Source organism: Papio anubis, chromosome 2, assembly GCF_008728515.1.
Source record: "Papio anubis isolate 15944 chromosome 2, Panubis1.0, whole genome shotgun sequence".
NCBI lineage: Eukaryota > Metazoa > Chordata > Mammalia > Primates > Cercopithecidae > Papio > Papio anubis.
Window position 1 is genome coordinate 45477591 of NC_044977.1, and position 18472 is coordinate 45496062.

General features: G+C 42.0%; 1 long non-coding RNA gene across 6 annotated transcripts in view; it reads right to left on the reverse strand.

Annotated features, from left to right (window-relative positions):
* The window catches only part of LOC103881890, a 38062-nt gene extending 22218 nt beyond the window's left edge, over positions 1-15844 (reverse strand). The window contains exons 1-4 of one of the 6 annotated variants that reach the window (XR_004182074.1): positions 15608-15844; positions 14505-14584; positions 12281-12421; positions 10385-10718 (exon numbers count right to left, since the gene is read on the reverse strand). This is a non-coding gene — a long non-coding RNA (uncharacterized LOC103881890). Of the gene's footprint in view, positions 1-10384; positions 10719-12280 lie in introns of all 6 variants that reach the window. The other 5 variants (XR_004182076.1, XR_004182073.1, XR_004182075.1 and 2 more) reach the window with 5 other exon arrangements.
* Between the last annotated feature and the right edge of the window lie 2628 nt (positions 15845-18472).

The window sequence follows — 18472 nt, forward strand, 5'->3', positions numbered from 1 at the left end:
AAGTGTGGAACCTGGTGAATCAAAATACAACATCCATTCTGTGATATGAAACAGCACATCATAAAGTGTTTTCACAGATAGCTTGTTTCTAGTTTTTAGGGCTGGATATTCATTTTTTCCTAATAGGCCTCAATGGGCTAAGAAATGTCATTTCATATATTCTACAAAAGGAGTGTTTGGAACCTGGTGATTCAAAACACATGTTCCATTCTGTGATACGAACAACACATCACAAACTGTTTTCACAGAGAGCTTGATTCTACTCCTTAGGGCTGGACATTTTCATGTTCCTGTAAGACCTCCATGGGGTCAGAAAGGTCACTTCATAGACTCTACAAAAAGAGTTTTTGGAACCTGGTGAATCAAGACACAGTTTTCCTACTGTGATATAAAACAGAACATCAAAAAGCATTTTCAGATAGTTTTGTTCTTGTTTTCAGGGCTGGATATTTGTTCTTTCCTAATAGGTCTCTACCAGCTCAAAAATGTCATTTATTATATTCTACAAAAAAAGTGTTTGTGATCTGGTAAATGAAAACACAGGTTTCACTCTGTGATACGACATCACAAAGTATTTTAATAGATAGCTTTTTTCTAGTTTTTAGTACTGGATATTTGTTTGTTTGTGTAAAGCCTCAATGTTCTCAGAAATGTCACTTCTTAGATTCCACAAAAAGAGTGTGAATCAAAACACATGTTCCATGCCGTGATATGAAATAGCAAATCCAAAAGTGTTTTCACTGGTTGCTTGCTTCTGGCTTTTAGGACTATTTGTTTTTTTCCTAATAGGCCTCAATGGGTTCAGAAATGTCACTTTGTAGATGCCACCAAAAGAGTGTTTAGAAGCTGGTGACTTAAAACACAGGTTCCAAATTGAGATATGGGATAGCACATGACACAGTGTTTTCACAGACAGCTTGTTTCTAGCTTTTAGGACTCGATATTCATTTTTTCTTTGTAGGTTTCAATGGGCTTCGTGGAGTCTACAAAAAGCAGGTTTGGAACCTGGTGAATCAAAACACATGTTCTATTCTGTAATATGAAGTAGCAAATCACAAAGCATTTTCCCAGATAGCTTGTATCTACTTCTTAGGGCTTGATATTCATTTTTTTTCCTATAAGGACTCAATGGACTCAGAAATGTCACTTGGTAGATTCTACAAAAAGAGTGTTTGGAATTTGGTGTATCAAAACACAGTTTTCATCCTGTAATAGGAAACAGCATATCAAAAAGCATTTTCGCTGATAGCTTGTTTCTACTTTTTAGGACTGGGTATTTGTTTTTTCTTAATAGGCTTCAATGGGCTCAGAAATGTCACTCTATCGATTCTACAATAAGAGTGTTTGGAATCTGGTGAATAAAAACATAGGTTCCATTCTGTGATACTAAGGAGCACAGCAGAAAGTTGTTTCATAAATAGCTTGTTTCTTGTTTTTAGGGCTGGATATTAGTTGTTTCCTAATACGTTCCAGTTGGCTCAGTAATAGCACTTCATAGACTCTGCAAAAAGAGTGTTTGGAACCTGGTGAATTTAAACACAGGTGTTTTTTTTTTGTTTTTTTTTTTTTGTTTTTTTTGTTTTGTTTTTTTTTTTTTGCAGTTACAAGATTTAATAGAGTGAAGACAGAGCTCCCATACAAAGGGAGGGGACCCGAAGAGGGTAGCTGTTGCCAGCTCGAATGCCTGGGTTTATATCCCGATCCTTGTCCCTCCCACTGTGCTCTCAGGAGATAGATGATTGGCTATTTCTTTACCTCCTGTTTTTGCCTAATTAGCATTTTAGTGATCTGATTGTTTGGGTGTGAGCTAAGTTGCAAGCCCCATGTTTAACGGTGGATGCAGTCACCTTACCAGCTAGGCTGAGGGATTTTTAGTTGGCCTAGGAAATCCAGCTAGTCCTGTCTCTCAGTCCCCCCCTCTCAACAGGAAAACCCAAGTGCTGTTGGGGAGGTTGGCTGATGACTGCTCTAACTGCTTCCTGCTGAATTGGGGTGTAGTAGGGATTGTGCAATTGAGATTTCCTCGGGAGGGGTGCCTTTGATGTCATTATCATTGGAGCATGGGCTAGCAGGCTGGTCCAGGGGTCTGTGGTAGATCTTAGTTATGGACTATATCTGGGGCTCCATTTGAAGAACGATTTGTAGTTTTACAGCTTCAATTCTCGGAGAGACAAACTTAACAAGGAGGTTAAAGATACAGGGACTGAAATGTATGGCCTGCAGTATAGGGGATTATTTCTTTGGCACACTTCACAGGCCCTATCTGCTTGATAGTTTTGAAAAGGCCTGGTCCAGTAAATAATAATTTGGCTATCTGATGGGTGCTATCAATGCCTAAGTGGAAGGTTTGGTGAAGGATTTTAAGTAATTTCTATTGGTTAGTTGCAGGCAAAAGTATTTTTCCTTCTTTGGTGGCTAGCCATCTGTGGGGGAGAAAAGTATGTCCTCGTGAGGTTTCCTATTCTATTTTTCTTGCTGAGCATTGGGGCTTGGTTTCCCAGAGGGGATTACCCCATACTAGGGGTCCTTCTATAAGCATTTCTGATGGAGGGTCCTGTCTTGCGGCTCTTTTTACTTCAGTATCCGTTTGGCGGTTCCCTTCTATTTCTCTTTTCTTTTCTTTCTGATGACTCCAGCAGTGTAAGGCTGCCACCTCTTTAGGTTTCTGTACAGCCAATAATAATTTCCTAATGGCTTCCTGATGTTTGATAGGTGTTCCCTCGGAAGTTAGGAATTCCCTTTCTCTCCATATTGCTGCATGGGCATGGAGGACTAGGTAAGCATATTTAGAGACTGCATATATATTTACCCTTTTTCCTTCTCCTAATTCTAGTGCCCGAGTGAGGGCTATTAGTTTTGCCAGCTGAGCGCTAGTTCCTGGAGTGAGGGGATTATTTTCAGGTATTCCATTATCACTGACCACTGCATACCCCACTTTTCAAAGTCCTTTTTCTACAAAGGAACTTCCATCAGTGCACAAGCTGAGGTCGGGATCAGTCAAGGGAACCTCTAAAAGGTCCCCTCGAGCGGCATAGTTTTGAGCAATTACTTGTTGACAGTTATGTTTTATCTTTTCTTTATTGTCTGGAAGAAATGTGGCTGGGTTAAGAGTTGCACAAGTACACAGTCGCAGCCCTGGTCCTTTACGTAATAGAGCCTGATATTTAAATAAACAGTTGTCTGACAGTCACAAGTCTCCTTTAGCAGTGAGTATGCCGTTCATATCATGAGGTGTCCACACAGTAAGATCTCTTCCCTGTATCATTTTAACTGCTTTAGATACTAAGACTGTTACTGCTGCCACTACCCATAAACAAGGAGGCCAACCCTTTGCCACTACATCAATTTCCTTACTCAGGTATGCCACGGGTTGCAAGCTTGTCCCTCGGACCTGTGTAAGGACTCCTAGAGCTATTCCTGTTTTTTTCTGTAAACACAGGTTTCAATCTTAGATATGGAACAGCACATCACAAAACATGTTCACAGATAGCTTGTTTCTAGTTATTAGGGCTGGATATTCATTTTTTGTAATAGGACTCCATAGACTAAAAAATGTCAATTAATAGAGGCTACAAAAGCGTGTTTGGAACCTAGCGAATCAAAACACAAGTTCCATTCTGTGATATGAGACAGCACCTCACAAATCATTTTCTCTGCTAGCTTGTTTTCAGTTGTTAGGGCTAGATATTAATTTCTTCTTAATACTCCTCAATGGGCTCAGAAATGTCACTTTGTAGATTCTACAAAAAGAGTGTTTAGAACCTGGTGAATCAAAACACAAGTTCCATTCTGTGATATGAAACAGCTCATAACAAAGCGTTTTCACTTATAGCTTGTTTATAGCTTTTAGGGCTCGATAATCATACGTTCCTGTAAGGCCTCAATGAGCTTAAGAATGTCACTTCATAGATTTATCAAAAAGAGTGCACAAACCTGGTAAATAAAAACATAAATTCCATTCTGTGATATGAAACAGCATATCACAAAGTGTTTTGACAGATACATTGGTTCTAGTTTTCAGGGCTGGTTATTCCATTGTTCCTGTGGAACCTCAATGTGCTCAGAAATGTCACTTGATAGGTTCTACATAAAGAGTGTTTGGAACTCGGTGAATTGAAAAACAGGCTCCATCTGTGACATGAAACAGCACATCACAAATGGTTTTCTTGCCAGCTCTGAGAACTAAAAACAAGCTAGGTGAGAAAACAATCAGAGCTGGATATTCATTTCTTTTTAATAGGCCTCAAAGAGCTCAGAAATATCACTTTGTAGATTCTACAAAAAAGGTGTCTGGAACCTGGTGAATCAAAACACATGTTCCATTCAGTGATACAAAACAGCACATCACAAAGTGTTTTCACAGATAGCTTGTTTCTAATTTTTAGGGCTGGATATTCGTATGTTCTTTCAAGGTCTCAATGGGCTTAGAAATGTCACTTCAGAGACTCTTCAAACAGAGTGCTGCAAACCTGGTGAATCAAAACACAGTTTCCATTCTGTAATATAAAACAGCACATCACAAAAAATTTTCACAGTTAGCTTGTTTCTAGATTTTAGGGCTGGATATTCAATTTTTTCTCTACAGGCCAAAATGGGCTCTGAAATATCATTTAGTATATTCTACAAAAAGTGAGTTTGGAACCTGGTGAGTCAAAACACAGGTTCCACTTTGTGATATAAAACAGCACATTGCAAAACGTTTTCACAGATAGCTTGTTTCTACTTTTTAGGGCTGATTATTCACTTTTTCCTATCTAGCCTCAATAAGCTCAGTCATGTCACTTTAGAGATTCTACATAAAGCATGTTTGGAACCTGATGAATGAAAACACAGGTTCCATTCTTTGATATAAATAAGCACATCACAAAGTGTTTTCACAGGTAGCTTGTTTCTAGTTCTTAGGGTTGTATATTCATATTTCTTAATAGGCCTCAATGAGATGAAAAATGTCACTCTGTAGATTCTACAAAAAGAGTGTTTGGAACTTGGTGAACCAAAACACAGGTTCTATTCTGCAATATGAAACAGCAAATCACAAAGCGTTTTCACTGATAGCTTTGTTCTAGTTTTTAGGACTGGATATTTATTTTTTTAATAGGCCTCAATGGGCTCAGAAATATCACTTTGTATATTCTACAAGAAGAGTGTTTGTAACCAGGTGTGGTGAATCAAAACACAGGTTCCATTCTGTAATGTTGAAAAGCACATTGCAAAGCATTTTCACAGATAGCTTGTTTCTACTTTTTAGGGCTGGATATTCATTTGTTCCTAATAGGCCTCAATGTTTCACAGGTAGCTTGTTTCTAGTTCTTAGGGTTGTATATTCATATTTCCTAATAGGCCTCAATGAGATGAAAAATGTCACTTTGTACATTCTACAGAAAGAGTGTTTGGGACCTGGTGAATCAAAATACAGGTTCCATTCTGTTACAATAGAAAGTGCATCACAGAGGATTTTCTTTTCATTTATTTTTCTTCTTTTTTTTTTTTTTGAGATGGAGTTTCACTCTTGTCACCCAGGCTGGAGTGCAATGGTGCGATCTTGGCTCACCAAAACCTCCACCTCCCTGGTTCAAGTGATTCTCCTGTCTCAGCCTCCCAAGCAGCTGGAATTACAAGCATGCACTACCACGCCTGGCTAATTTTTTAAATATATATTTAATATATTATATTATATATTATAATTTTAAATATATTTTTTAGTAGAGACCAGTTTCACCAAGTTGGCCAGGGTGGTCTTGAACTCCTGACCTCAGGTGATCCACCTGCCTTGGCCTCCCAAAGTGCTGGGATTACAGGCATGAGCCACTGTGCCCAGCCTCGCAAAGGATTTTGAAAGACAGTTTGTTTCTAGTTTTAATATATATATATATATATATTTTTTTTTTTTTTTTTTAATTTGAGATTGAATTTTGCTCTGTCACCCAGATTGGAGTACAGTGGTATGATCTCAGCTCACTGCAACCTCTGCCTCCTGGGTTCAAGCAATTCTCTTTCCTCAGCCTCCTGAGGATCTGGGATTACAGTTGCCTGCCACCACACTTGGCTAATTTTTGTATTTTTAGTAGAAACAAGGTTTCACCATGTTGGCCAGGCTGGTCTGAAACTCCTGACCTCAATTGATCTGCCTGCCTCAGATCAATCTCCCAAAGTTCTGGGATTACAGGCATGAGCCACTGCACCCTGCCCCATATTTTCTTAATAGGCCTCCATGAGATAAGAAATGTCACTTCATAGATTCTACAAAAAGAGTGTTTGGAATCCAGGGACTCACAACACAGGTTCCATTCTGTGAAATGAAACAGCACATTAGAAAGTGCTTTCACTGATACCTTGTTTTTAGTTTTTAAGACTGGATATTTGTTATTTCCTAATAGGCCTCAATGGGCTCAGAAATGTCAGTTCATAGATTCTACATAAAGAATGTTTGGAACTCTGTGAATTGAAACACATGTTCCACTCTGTGATATGAAACAACACATCGCAAATCGTTTTCCTTGATAGCTTATTTTTAGTTTTCAGGGTTAGATATTCATTTCTTTTTAATAGGCCTCAATGGGCCCAGAAATGTCACTTCGTAGACTCTACAAAAATTAGTTGGGCGTGGTGGCATGCACCTGTAATCCCAGCTGCTCAGGAGCTCAATAAGCTCAAAAAGAATCTAAGTCACTTCTTAGAATCTACAAAATTAGTGTTTTGAACTTATTGAATCAAAACAAGGTTCTATTCTGTGATACGATCAGCACATCCACTAAGTCTTTGCACAGATGGCTTCTTTCTAGTTTTTAAGGATGGCTATTCATATGTTCCTCTAATGGCTCAATAATATCAGAAATGTCACTTCTTAATCTAAAAAAAATTGTTTTGAACCTCTCGAATCAAAACCTAGGTTCCACTCTGTGATATAAAACAGCACATCACAAATCATTTTCACAGATAGCTTGTTTCCAGTTTTTAGGGCTGGATATTTGCATGTTTTTCTAATTATTCAATAGGCTAAGAAACGTCACTTCATGAATTCTAAAAAATGTGTACTTGGAGCCTGTCTAATCAAATGGTAGGTTCTATACTGTGATATAGAACAGCATATCACAAAGTGTTTTCACAGATAGCTTGTTTGTAAATTTTAAGGCTGGATATTCATATGTTCCTATAAAGCCACAATAGGTTGAGAAATGTCACTTCTTATATTCTAAAAAAATTGTTTGGAACCTCTTTAATCAAAACCAAAGATCAATCTTGTATTATGAAACTGCACATTCCAAAGCACTTTCACAAACAGCTTGTTTCTAGTTTTTAGGGCTGTATATTCAAATGTTCCTATAAGGGTTCAATAGGCTAAGAAATGTCACTTGTTAGATTCTGCAAAAAGAGTGACTGGAACTTGTTTAATGAAAACCCAGGTTCAGTCTCCAAATATAAAACAGCACGTCACAAAGCTCTTTCACAGATAGCTTCTTTTTACTTGCTAGGGTTGGATATTTGTATGTTCCTCTAAAAGCTCAATGGGCTCTGAAATGTCATTTCTTAGATTTCTACAGAACACATGTTTAGAATCTGTTCAATCAAAGCATTGATTCCACTCAGTGATAGAAAACAGCACAACACAAACCATATTCACACACAGCTTGTTTATAATTTTTAAAACTGCATATTCATATTTACATACAGGCCTCAAACCTCTGAAATATTATTTTCTGGATTCTACAAAACATGTATCTGGATCATTTGTAATGACAACACAAGTTGCATTCAGTAATATAAAGTGGCACATCACAAAAGTTTTTCACAGATAGCTTGATTTTAGTTTTGAGGGCTGAATATGCATATGTTCCTATAAGGGCTCAATGTCCTCAGAAATGTCCTTTCTTAGATTCTACAAAACATCTGTTTGGATACCGTTTGCCTTTGACACATTTTATTCTTTCTAAGTATAAAAGGTGAGAAACTGGTCAGTAATTTGAAATCAAAACAGTACTTTTTAGTTTGAAATCTGCGTGATGACCACCAACATGTTAGCGTATATCCAATCAGTATTTCATTTTGAGTTTTCCATTAATGTGAGAACTCCATGGGAATTAGCATTTATTAGTAGTTCTAAATCTTCTAAAATATCAGGGGAATTGAAATTTTAACTAGCCAATGCTGTGGCATTTACTTGGGAATAAACACTGTGAGAACTCCATGGGAATTAGCATTTATAAGTAGTTCTAAATCTTCTAAAATATAAGGGGAATTGAAATTTTAACTAGTCAATGCTGTGGCATTTACTTGGGAATAAACACTGTCTCTCTCTTCCCTTTTTGTGTCTCCTGTCTCCTGCCCCCTGCTCAATTCACCTGCAACATAGACCTCCTCACTATCTTCCAGACCACCAAAGCTTACACGGTCCCAGAGAAGAGACAGGTGTGGGGAGTCATAACTCATGAAGGCTCCCTTGGACTCTAGGACCGCTAAGAAGGTTAGAATTTCTGGAGCAGCCGTGGAAGATGATGAGGGCTTAGAGTCTCAATAACTACAAATAAATACCTAAAAATAAAATTGTCAGTCCAGACTTGGAGAGGTCTAGTATGTGGCTATGAGAAAGATGAAAAGCAATATAGAGACTAGGTAAAAGAGGAAAGGCCCTCCATCACACCATTTTTGGCATCATAAAGTATACTGTGCCTCCACCTACCACAATGGAAACCAGGAGGTAACTGATATCTGTTGTACCTTCCTAGGAGGCAATGAAAAGTTCAGTGAATTAGTTTATCAGATGAAGACTTTTCATATTGCCATTAGTATTGTCATTCTAGTCTGAATAGACACATATGAGCCAGTGTAACTTAAGTGCATACAGAATATGAGCTACTCAGAGGACTTTCAGATGCAGAGGTGTAGCAGTGGTTCTCAGCCCTGATTAAGATGACCCGGGGAGCTTTTACTATGCATGAGTGCCACAGTCATCCTATATATTCCAACATAATTGTTTTGGGATAGAGACCTGGCATTGGTCTCATGAAGATGTGTAAGTATATGTGTATGTATATACAATATACCTATACATGTATTCATATATATGCAATACATATGTATATGTAATTACATATATGTACAGTACATAAGTATATGTATTCATATTTTTACAAAACATATTTAATATGTTTAATACATAGTTGTAGCTCTTTCTGTCTTACCAGTACATGTATATATAAATACATGTATAGAGAGACAATGATGGCTACTTATTTGGATGAGGACTCCAAACCATTTGTGCTTAGATTTCTAATGAGGACTATTGTTTTAACATTCTACATAACTTCAGTATTTGATAACTTAGCTACTAGATTGCTGAGGTTACAAGGTACAATTTACAAAGACTTTCTTCATCTCAGTTTCCATAATGGTAAACAGCAATTTTACAACTCTCTCAGAAGTATAGCTATTTTGTCTATAATCTAATGATATGTATATCTGCTATGCTATCCAGATTACTAACTAAATACTCTTTATTTGGACTCTTGGCATAAAGTCAGACACAAAAATATGTGAAAATTTTAAAATTCACATGATACCAGTGACTTAATTTACTAACTTTAAGTAGACAAAATTGGCAAAAAAAATTTATAACTTCATAACAGGAGCATCATAACCTCTTATAAGATGCTTTTTAGCATACCAACAAGTTTATATTCACAATCTCACTTATTCCTAATTAAATCCTTTGAGGACAGCGAATATTCTGAGCTTTATTCCCTGCTACTGGCATTACAACATATAATGCCCAGGGTCCCAGCAGTGAGATGCCAATGGCTAATCTCTGAGTCACTGAGCTCCTTAGGCCTGCTTTCTTCACACTTGTTTCCATATTTCATCCGCTCGGAGCTGGGTTTGCTTTCTGATTTTGGTGATGTGTGAGAAAATCAGTGTAGCAGATGGAAAGAATTCAAGCCACTTTTTACCAAATGCCACATTTCTGCCAATGTGTATTTTGTTTCTTACAGTAAAATCCCCAACATGTCATTTTTCAGCATGTCAGGTAAGGCTTATCACTTGCTTGTTTAAGTAATATCAGGTGTACTATTTCCTTGCAGAGGAGAAAGGGCCTCCACATTTGGTTTTTATGTTCACAACAACATGGTTCATGGCATACAACTTCCAGGTAAAGTAAGTGCAGGCTCGGTGCTACTCACAAGCTTTTGTTTCTTTCACTTCAGTAGAGCAAGTGTTCATTAGAACCTTCCCTTTTGAGCTCAGTTCCCCAGAATCCTGTCTTGTCGCATCCTTGTTCCCCCATTATGTGGCCTATGGTGAGTATGAAGGAAGGAGGAATGGATTAAAGTTGGAAAAGCAGGGGGAGAGAGGGAACGCATTTGTTATCTATTGGCGCGTAACAAATTACCCTGAAACTTGGCAGCTTGAGACGTTTATCATCTCCCAGCTGGGAATTTGGAAGCAGCTTGGCTGGATGATTTTGCAGTTTCAGTCAGGATGTCGGCAGGGGCTGCAGTCTCGGAGGCTTGACTGACACTGGAGGACCCGCATCCAAGGCTCACTCCCGTGACTGTGGCAGGAGGCTTAGCTCCTCACTGGCTGTTGGTGGGAGGACTCAGCTCGTTGCCTTGTGGACCTCTCTGTGGGGCTGCTTGAGTGTCTTTACGGCATGGCAGCTGGCTTCCCCAGAGCTAGTGATCGAAGAGGGAGCCCAGGTCGGAGCTTGCAGTGTCTTTTAAGACCTACCCTTGGAAGCCACACAATACTTAATAACTATTAAAAATAGCTACTTTTTAAAAAGCAGTTTTATTATTTCTTAGGAGTCTTTGGGTCTCCTATAAAGTTCTGCTGATTAGGCAAAGCTAATCTCAGCTGAGCTCAATGACATGCCTGTTGCAGTCAGCTGATGGGATGCTTCTGGGCTGCTGGTCACCCTGCTGTTATTAGCAGTCCACTCAGAACGCATCAACTGCCTTTGCCTTATGCTTGAACTAGTTATTACCAGGAACTAGTTATTACCAGGAAGGCCACTCTGCCTCCAAAATGGGGAGAAGGTACACGCTTACTCCCTAGGTCAGTACAAAGAATGGAAACCGGTGATGTGTAAAAATACCTGCTGATGATCTTGTCTGTATAGAAGGAGAAGCACTTTGAGATAATACTTATGTTACTCAAGCCAGACATCCTAGAGGAGATGAGCTTGTTTTGGGATTTTGATGGAAAAGGAGGGCTGAGTCTTGGCAAATGTGATAAGGCTTAGCTGTTGAGTAGGCTGAGCAAGAAAGGGTGGGGTGGGGACAGAGCCAAGCAAAGGGCTGTGGGAAGTTTGCCAGGCCAGAGAGGAGGCGTGCACCAGGAGGTCCACAGGTAGACTGTCTGGGGCCAGCTGGGGACAGTCATAAAATTTAGACTATCCCAGCTGGAAGACCTCGCTCCTCCAGCGACCTAGACCCAGGGCAGGGTGCCTTTCGAGGGGAACGACTGGATGGCTGGGAGGAAGCCGGGGGTCTGGTGTGCAGAGGCAGAGGGCTGGGCAGATCCTGCCTGTCCCTGCTAGGGTTGTGAGGCAAGTATGGGTGGGTAGTTTCTGCCTCTCTTTCCTTCCTAGCTCTTGTCTACGGAACCAAAAGGGAAATGACAAAAACTCAGCTCAAAATTCCAGCTGGAATACTTGAAACACTTGATACTTGTCAGGAAATTAGTTCTTTAAACTGATTTTTCCATATAAAACCCATCCAAGAGGTAGACGATTCAGGGTGGGACAGGATCCAAGGCTTTGTAACCAGTGGGACTCTTATTCAGGGCTTCGTTAGCAGAGACAAAAGGACTCTGTGAAAGTTTCAGTATGTAGGATGACAGCCCTGTATGCTCTGTGGCAGCTCCTGGGATGCGGCCTCATCTTCAGCCCCAGCCCTGATTTTGTAACGGGGTGTGTGCAGTTGTCGAAGATGGCCCCAAGACCCTGTTCCAGCAGCTTAGGTGATCTGACATGTAGGTCCCATGCAGGAGGCCACTATGAACTTTGTAGGCTGCAAATGAACCCACGGTTTGTCTTTAAGGCCCAGCAGAGATTTCAGTGTATGGCTGTAGGAATGGTTACCACCAGATCACCCCACCACCGGATGTTCCACTTAATGGGTCAGCCTTGGTATCCCAAGTCCTCCACCTTCCTCTGACCCCTTAGCCTGCTGGGTGCCACAGGGCAAGGCCTGGGGCTGGACTGGGCAGGAGCCCTTGAGAGGCTTATCTGAGTCTGTGCCCCCCAGCTTGAGCACAGGTCATGGGAAGTGACAGAAGCCCTTACCTGCTTCCCCCGTGGGGAGAGTCGGCTTCCTCCAGCTTGGGGCATAGGGCTGGCCACTGCCAAAGCCTCAGAGGAGTCCAGCTGGGGTAAAGCAGCCATCTGGGCAGCATCTGCTCCTGATGTTTACATCTGGGCTGTGTTCTACTGGTGACAGGAGAAACTCTGCTGAGGAGATGCTGAAAGGACTGCCAGGCAGACACAGCCCTCGGACATCTCATCTTCCTGCTCCATGTCAACCCAAGCACCCACAAGGCTGTGCTTAAAAATCGGAAAAGAGTGACCTGACCCTGGCCAGCAGCCTGGCAGAAGCAGGGTGACTTCACATGGTTATTCTACAAGCTCACCCAAAGCCCATAAGCCTTTCTGAGTGTTGAGAACTCGGGGCACGCTGAGGACCTCTTAGTCTTCCCAGGGCCTGGCACCCATGAGGTTTCTAACCACTGTTTGTTGAGCAAAGGAACACCCTCAACTCAAAATTCTCCAGACTTGAGACTCCCTGCCCTTGAGTCTGTGCCCTCTGAGAGCCTGAGCATTGAGGAGGGTGGCTGGGAGGCTATGGGATGCATGGCCAGGGAGGAGAGAGGAGTGAAAGAGCTAAGGCAGCCAGGAAGGTACCTGCACCAGCACTGCCTGGGACAGCACGAGGGCACTGGGGAGAAGGACAAAGGAGAGGAGCCCAGCAGGCAAGAGGAGGGCTGGAGGATAGCAACGATTAGTTTCTCCTTGCTTCAAATGGGTGCCAGCGCCCAAGGGTGAGCAGCACCCCAGAGCCCGTGAGAATCCTGGGTTAGGCCATGGGCTTCCAGTGCTTGTCCACTGGGAGGGAGGCCTTGTAGAGTGAGGTGGAGACCCACACACACCAGCAGAATGCACAAGAACGCATGCTCAGATGCCTGTCCAGGTGGGTGTAACTAATATGTGCACATATTCCCAAACATGGACCTCCAGGTGCAGGTGCCCACCAGCTAGACCAGTATATGTGTGCATCATGTGTATGACTGATATCTACATATGCGCATGGACACACACATGTCCCAGACCAGATTTGTACTGATAAGCAGAGTAGGGTGGGGTGCAAATGTCATAGGGTCACAGTTCCTAACCCCTGCCTCCACTAGCAAGCTCTGTGAGTTTAGGCAAATTACTTAACCTTGACCTTTAGTATGATGATTTTTTAATAGAGGTGAGCTCTTGCTATGTTGCCCAGGCTGGTGTCAAACTTGTGAGCTCAAGCAATCCTCCCACTTCAGCCTCCCAAAGTGCTGGGATTACAGGCGTGAACCACTGTGCCTGGACTACTTTATCTTTATAAGCCTCATTTTTCTTACCTTATAAAAACAGTGCTGACTCTAATCTCACAGAGCTGTTCTGAGATTAAATGAGATGGCTCATGTAAAGAATCTGTCACAGAGCTTGGCACATCTGCTATTGGGTCTGAGTGCTAGTGAGACGGCCACATCCAGGGGCATGAGTGGGAGCACTGTTGTCAGAGACCCTGAGGGTCCCACCCCAGAGCCCCTTTTCCTTATCTTTAAATTGGGCATGGCAGTACTCTATACCTCTCTGGCATGCTGTGGATATCAAGAAAGAACTGTGTGTGGGTGTCATGAAAGCTGGAGGGTGCTGTATGAAATGCAATCGTTATAACCATCACTAGTCATCTCTGGCTCACAGACCTGCCTCCACCCCTTCCCCTAGCCTGAGCAGAACCTTCTTGGCCGGTCAAAGCTCAGAAATGCCAGCAGGTGGCAGCCTTATGGGGTTGGAGGGACAATCTGCTGCAAATGCACTGCACTGCAGCCAGGCAGGGTACAGCCCCTCCCCTGAGCAGAGGGCCTGAGCCTCTGTGCACCAGCAGGAGACTGACCAGGTTCATGGACACGAAAAAACCTGAGCCCTCCCCACCTGAAGGGAGAAGAGAAAGGGCCACTCATGTAGGAAAACACTTGTTGGGTTTTTAACACAAAAAGTTCTGATCTGAGAGCATTATCAATGAGTGGGGGTGGAGGTGCTTCCATTCCTGGGAAGGAGAGGGAAAGGAACTACCTCTGTGTTAAGGGATCATGGAGTCAGAGTCAAGATCACTGGGCAGGCCCACCACCAGGGCCTATCTGTCTAGACCCAGCTGCTCTATCACAGTCCCCAGCAGGGTTAGCCTTTCTCCTTCCCTTTTTATTGGTTGAGTGAGTGACTGATTGATTGAATGATTACATTATATACTTACAGAAAAGTATTCCTACTTCTGGATGCCTGCCTTAGCTGTTGTTCAGAGATTCTGTTTTTCTTCTTCTTTTTAAATAAGAGCTGAGAAAATAAAGGGTGACCACAGAGTGAGAGGGTCCTGCCCTAAATCTAAGGCTGGGGTGAATGTCACAGCCAAGCTGTCGACTTCCATCTTCCCTGGTGGCCAGCAGCCTGTGATCAAGTCCACACTGAACAGGCCCTTTGCCCAGAGGGCCTCTTGATCTTTGGAATCAGGAGCCGGGTTGGTGAATGCAGTTGCCAGGTGTCACTGATGCTACAGAACAGCCCTGCCAGAGCCCTTCCACGGTGAGTGCCCCCAAGAGCTGCCTCACCAGGCCATGCCCTGAGTGCCTGCAGTATGTTTTCCCTGCTGGTCCCTGAGTGGTAAAGACCCTAGAGATCCTAGCCACTCCAGCCTCCCTTCCCATGGAAACCATCCCAGAGGGAACAATTCAGATCCAGAGCAGCAGCAGAAGAAATGATCCAAGGAGGGCTGCACACGGAGAGGAGAGAGACCAGGAGAGGTGGGAAGGGATTCCAGAGAGAGCCCCAAATCAAACTGCAAGACATCTTCTAAATATTTTTAAATTGTGTTTAAAGAATAGCTGACATCTGTCGAACACTACGTGCTAGACACTATCTTAGGCCTCTTACACTTTTCACGCATTGAATCCTCCCAACTATGACTGTACTGTCCGCCTAACAGAGAAGTTATGTACCTTGTCCAATGCAAGGTGCTGGGGGTAACAGACCTGGGATTTGAACTCAGGTGGCTGAGTTCCCATGCCTAGACCACTGTGCTATATGACCTCTTAGTTAATTCCTATTATTTTGTCAGAATACTGGTGGCAGCTGAGAATTTGTCTATCAACAGAAAACACTAAAGACTATTCACTCCTCAATTTTGTTAACAGTTGAAATTTTGTTAAAGGTTGAAAAACTGATGGTGCCTCTAGCCTTGCCAGGTTTCTGGTATTTTCCCTGCAGTGGTGGAAGCAGACCTTGAAATGGGCCTGTCTTGCTTCAATACAGGAGAGTGCGTTGTCTCAAAAAATCAGCCCCACCCTCTGTCCCTTCACTCACCAAGACTTCAAGAGCCCGGTGTTTTGTTAAGGAGAAAGCTTATCTTAAAGCCTTGTCTATCAGTCAACACTTGAGCAGGTCCCTCCGCAGGGAGTAGGGCATTCTGAGAGGTGGAGTGGGTCTTCTCTTAGTAGATCTGGAAAGAGAAGACAGGGTCTCACTCTGTTGCCCAAATGGTGTGCAGTGGCTTGATCTTGGCTCACTTTCAGACTCAAGGGATCCTACTACCTCGGCCTCCTGAGTAGCTGGACTACAGGTGTTTGCCACCATATCCAGCTGATTTTGTATTTTTAGTAGAGACATAGTCTCCCTATGTTGCCTAGCCTGGTCTTGAACTCCTGGGTTCAAGCAATCTGCCTGCTTTGGCCTCCCAAAGAGCTGGGATTACAGTCATGAGCCACTGTGCCCAGACCCTTTACCTCTGTTATGTTATGATGGGGTGGGACAAATTAGCCTGAATAACATTGGAAATATAACCCGTGAGCTTGTCATTAAAGTAGCTATGTCTCAGCCATCAGACAGTTTCCCTGGGAGAGCAACTAGACTGAGAACATATAGGTAAGACAGGCAACTGGGAGGGGACAGCTGATTTTTTCTTGATATCTTTGAGACTGAATACACTCTTGCATGGAGGTACATAAACACATTGCTCATTCAAGTGTTACTAGGATCTATTTAAATAACACATGTGGCCAGGTATGATGGCTCACGCCTGTAATCCCAGCTCTCTGGGAGGCCGAGGCGGGTAGTCAGGAGATCGACACCATCCTGGCTAACACGGTGAAACCCTGTCTCTACTCAAAATACAAAAAAATTAGCCAGGCATAGTGGCGGGTGCCTGTAGTCCCAGCTACTTGGGAGGCTGAGGCAGGAGAATGGCGTGATCCCGGGAGGCGGAGCTTGCAGTGAGCCGAGATTGCACCACTGCACTCCAGCCTAGGTAACAGAGCTAGACTCCACCTCCAAATAAATAAATAAATAAATAAATAAATAAATAAATAAATAAATAAATAAAAATAGCACTTGCCCAGGAGCAATGTGTGGTGTTCTCATTTCCCTCCATGACAGTCCCGTTACAGTAGATAGGAGAATGTCATAGAAGGTGAGTCTGGATTTCTGCGAAGCCTTTTACAAATGTCCTCCATGAAATTCTTGCATATAAGATGGTAAAAAATGAATGGGATGAGTGTATAGTTGGGTAGAGTTGCTGTAGATAAACTGCATGGACCAAAGTGTTTGTTAGGAGAATACGGTGAGCTTTAGGTGGAATGCAGGTCTCTGGTAATGGTCACAGAGCTCGTCCCTTGATTGTCATGTTTGACTTTTAAAACAATCATTTCCTTAGATCAGGAGATCAAAGATATGCTTATACTATGGGCAGATGATGCAAAACTGGTATAGAGGGCTTACTATTATAATAGATGACCAAAATCAAGATGTAAAATTATCTGGGCAGATTCGAACACTAGGTCAAAATTAACAAGGGCAAATTTCATGTCTGAGATCTACATTTTAAAATAAACATGTATGTATCACTCACCCAGTTTTTTGTATCTACCCTAGAGAAGCACTTGTACATGCGTACAAGGAGACGCTGCTTATGATGATTTTAAAAACCAGAAATAATCGAAGAATTGCTAAGAAAACTACAGAATATCTACACTGTGAAATATACTATGCAGAAGATTTCCAGGACATGTTGCAAGGAGAAAACTTGCAAAATGATATGTTAACCTCAAACACACATACACAATTTACACATTTCTGCTGATATGTATCTATCTATGTAAATGCACAGAAAGGTCTGGAAGGACCCCTAATAACTAATACCAAGATCTACCTCCAAAGAGAAACTGAATTGATATGGAGTTCAAAAGGGCTTTGGCTTTACGAGTAACCTCTGAAATTCAGAATGTATTTGTGTTCAACTTGTGTAATTAAGCTTTCTTTTTGCCTTGCTTTCAGCTTTAAAAAAAAAAAGTTTTACAATGCGGAAAAGATACAAATTCTTGGGCTTTCAGTTACCACAAACCTAAGAGGAGTCAGCACTGTGGAAATGCTACAGAAAGCTAACTCATACTATACAGAATGTGTTAGAAGTTCAGTGTTCAGACAGCCTGCAGGTACTAGAGTTCACTAAGCTGATCATGTCTGGAACACCGGGTTGGATCCAATTCTGGCAGCAGGAACATTGGCAAGATAGAATGCAACTAGAGGAAAGAAATGCTATGGGGATTCTGAAAACGCATGACATCAGAATAATAAATATGGAACTACAACTGTTTAACCAGAAGACAAAAAGATTATGGGGGAAACAAACACATTCCTTCAAATATTTGAAGGCTTATTATGTAGATGAATCACTAAACTTATGAGTTTCTCCAGAGGTAAACATGAAGACAAATAAATACAAGTGATATTTTCTATTAAAAAGTAAATAGGCTGGGCGCGGTGGCTCATGACTGTAATACCAGCACTTTAAGAGTTCAAAGCAGGTAGATCACCTGAGGTCGGGAGTTCGACACCAGCCTGACCAACATGGAGAACCCTGTCTAAACTAAAAATACAAAATTACCCAGGCATGGTGGCGCATGCCTGTAATCCCAACTACTCGGGAGGCTGAAGCAGGAAAATCCTTTGAACCAGGGAGGTAGAGGTTGCAGTGAGCTGAGATCATGCCATTGCACTCCAGCCTGGAACAAGAGCGAAACTTCATCAAAAAATAAATAAATAAAAAGAAAAAGCATTCTAACTAACAAGAATGAATGACAAAATAGCCTGTCAGGCCAGATCATGAGCTCCCTGTCATTGGAGGTATTCAACTAAAATACTGTATATAAAAAGATGTTGGGTTTTATTAGAAGA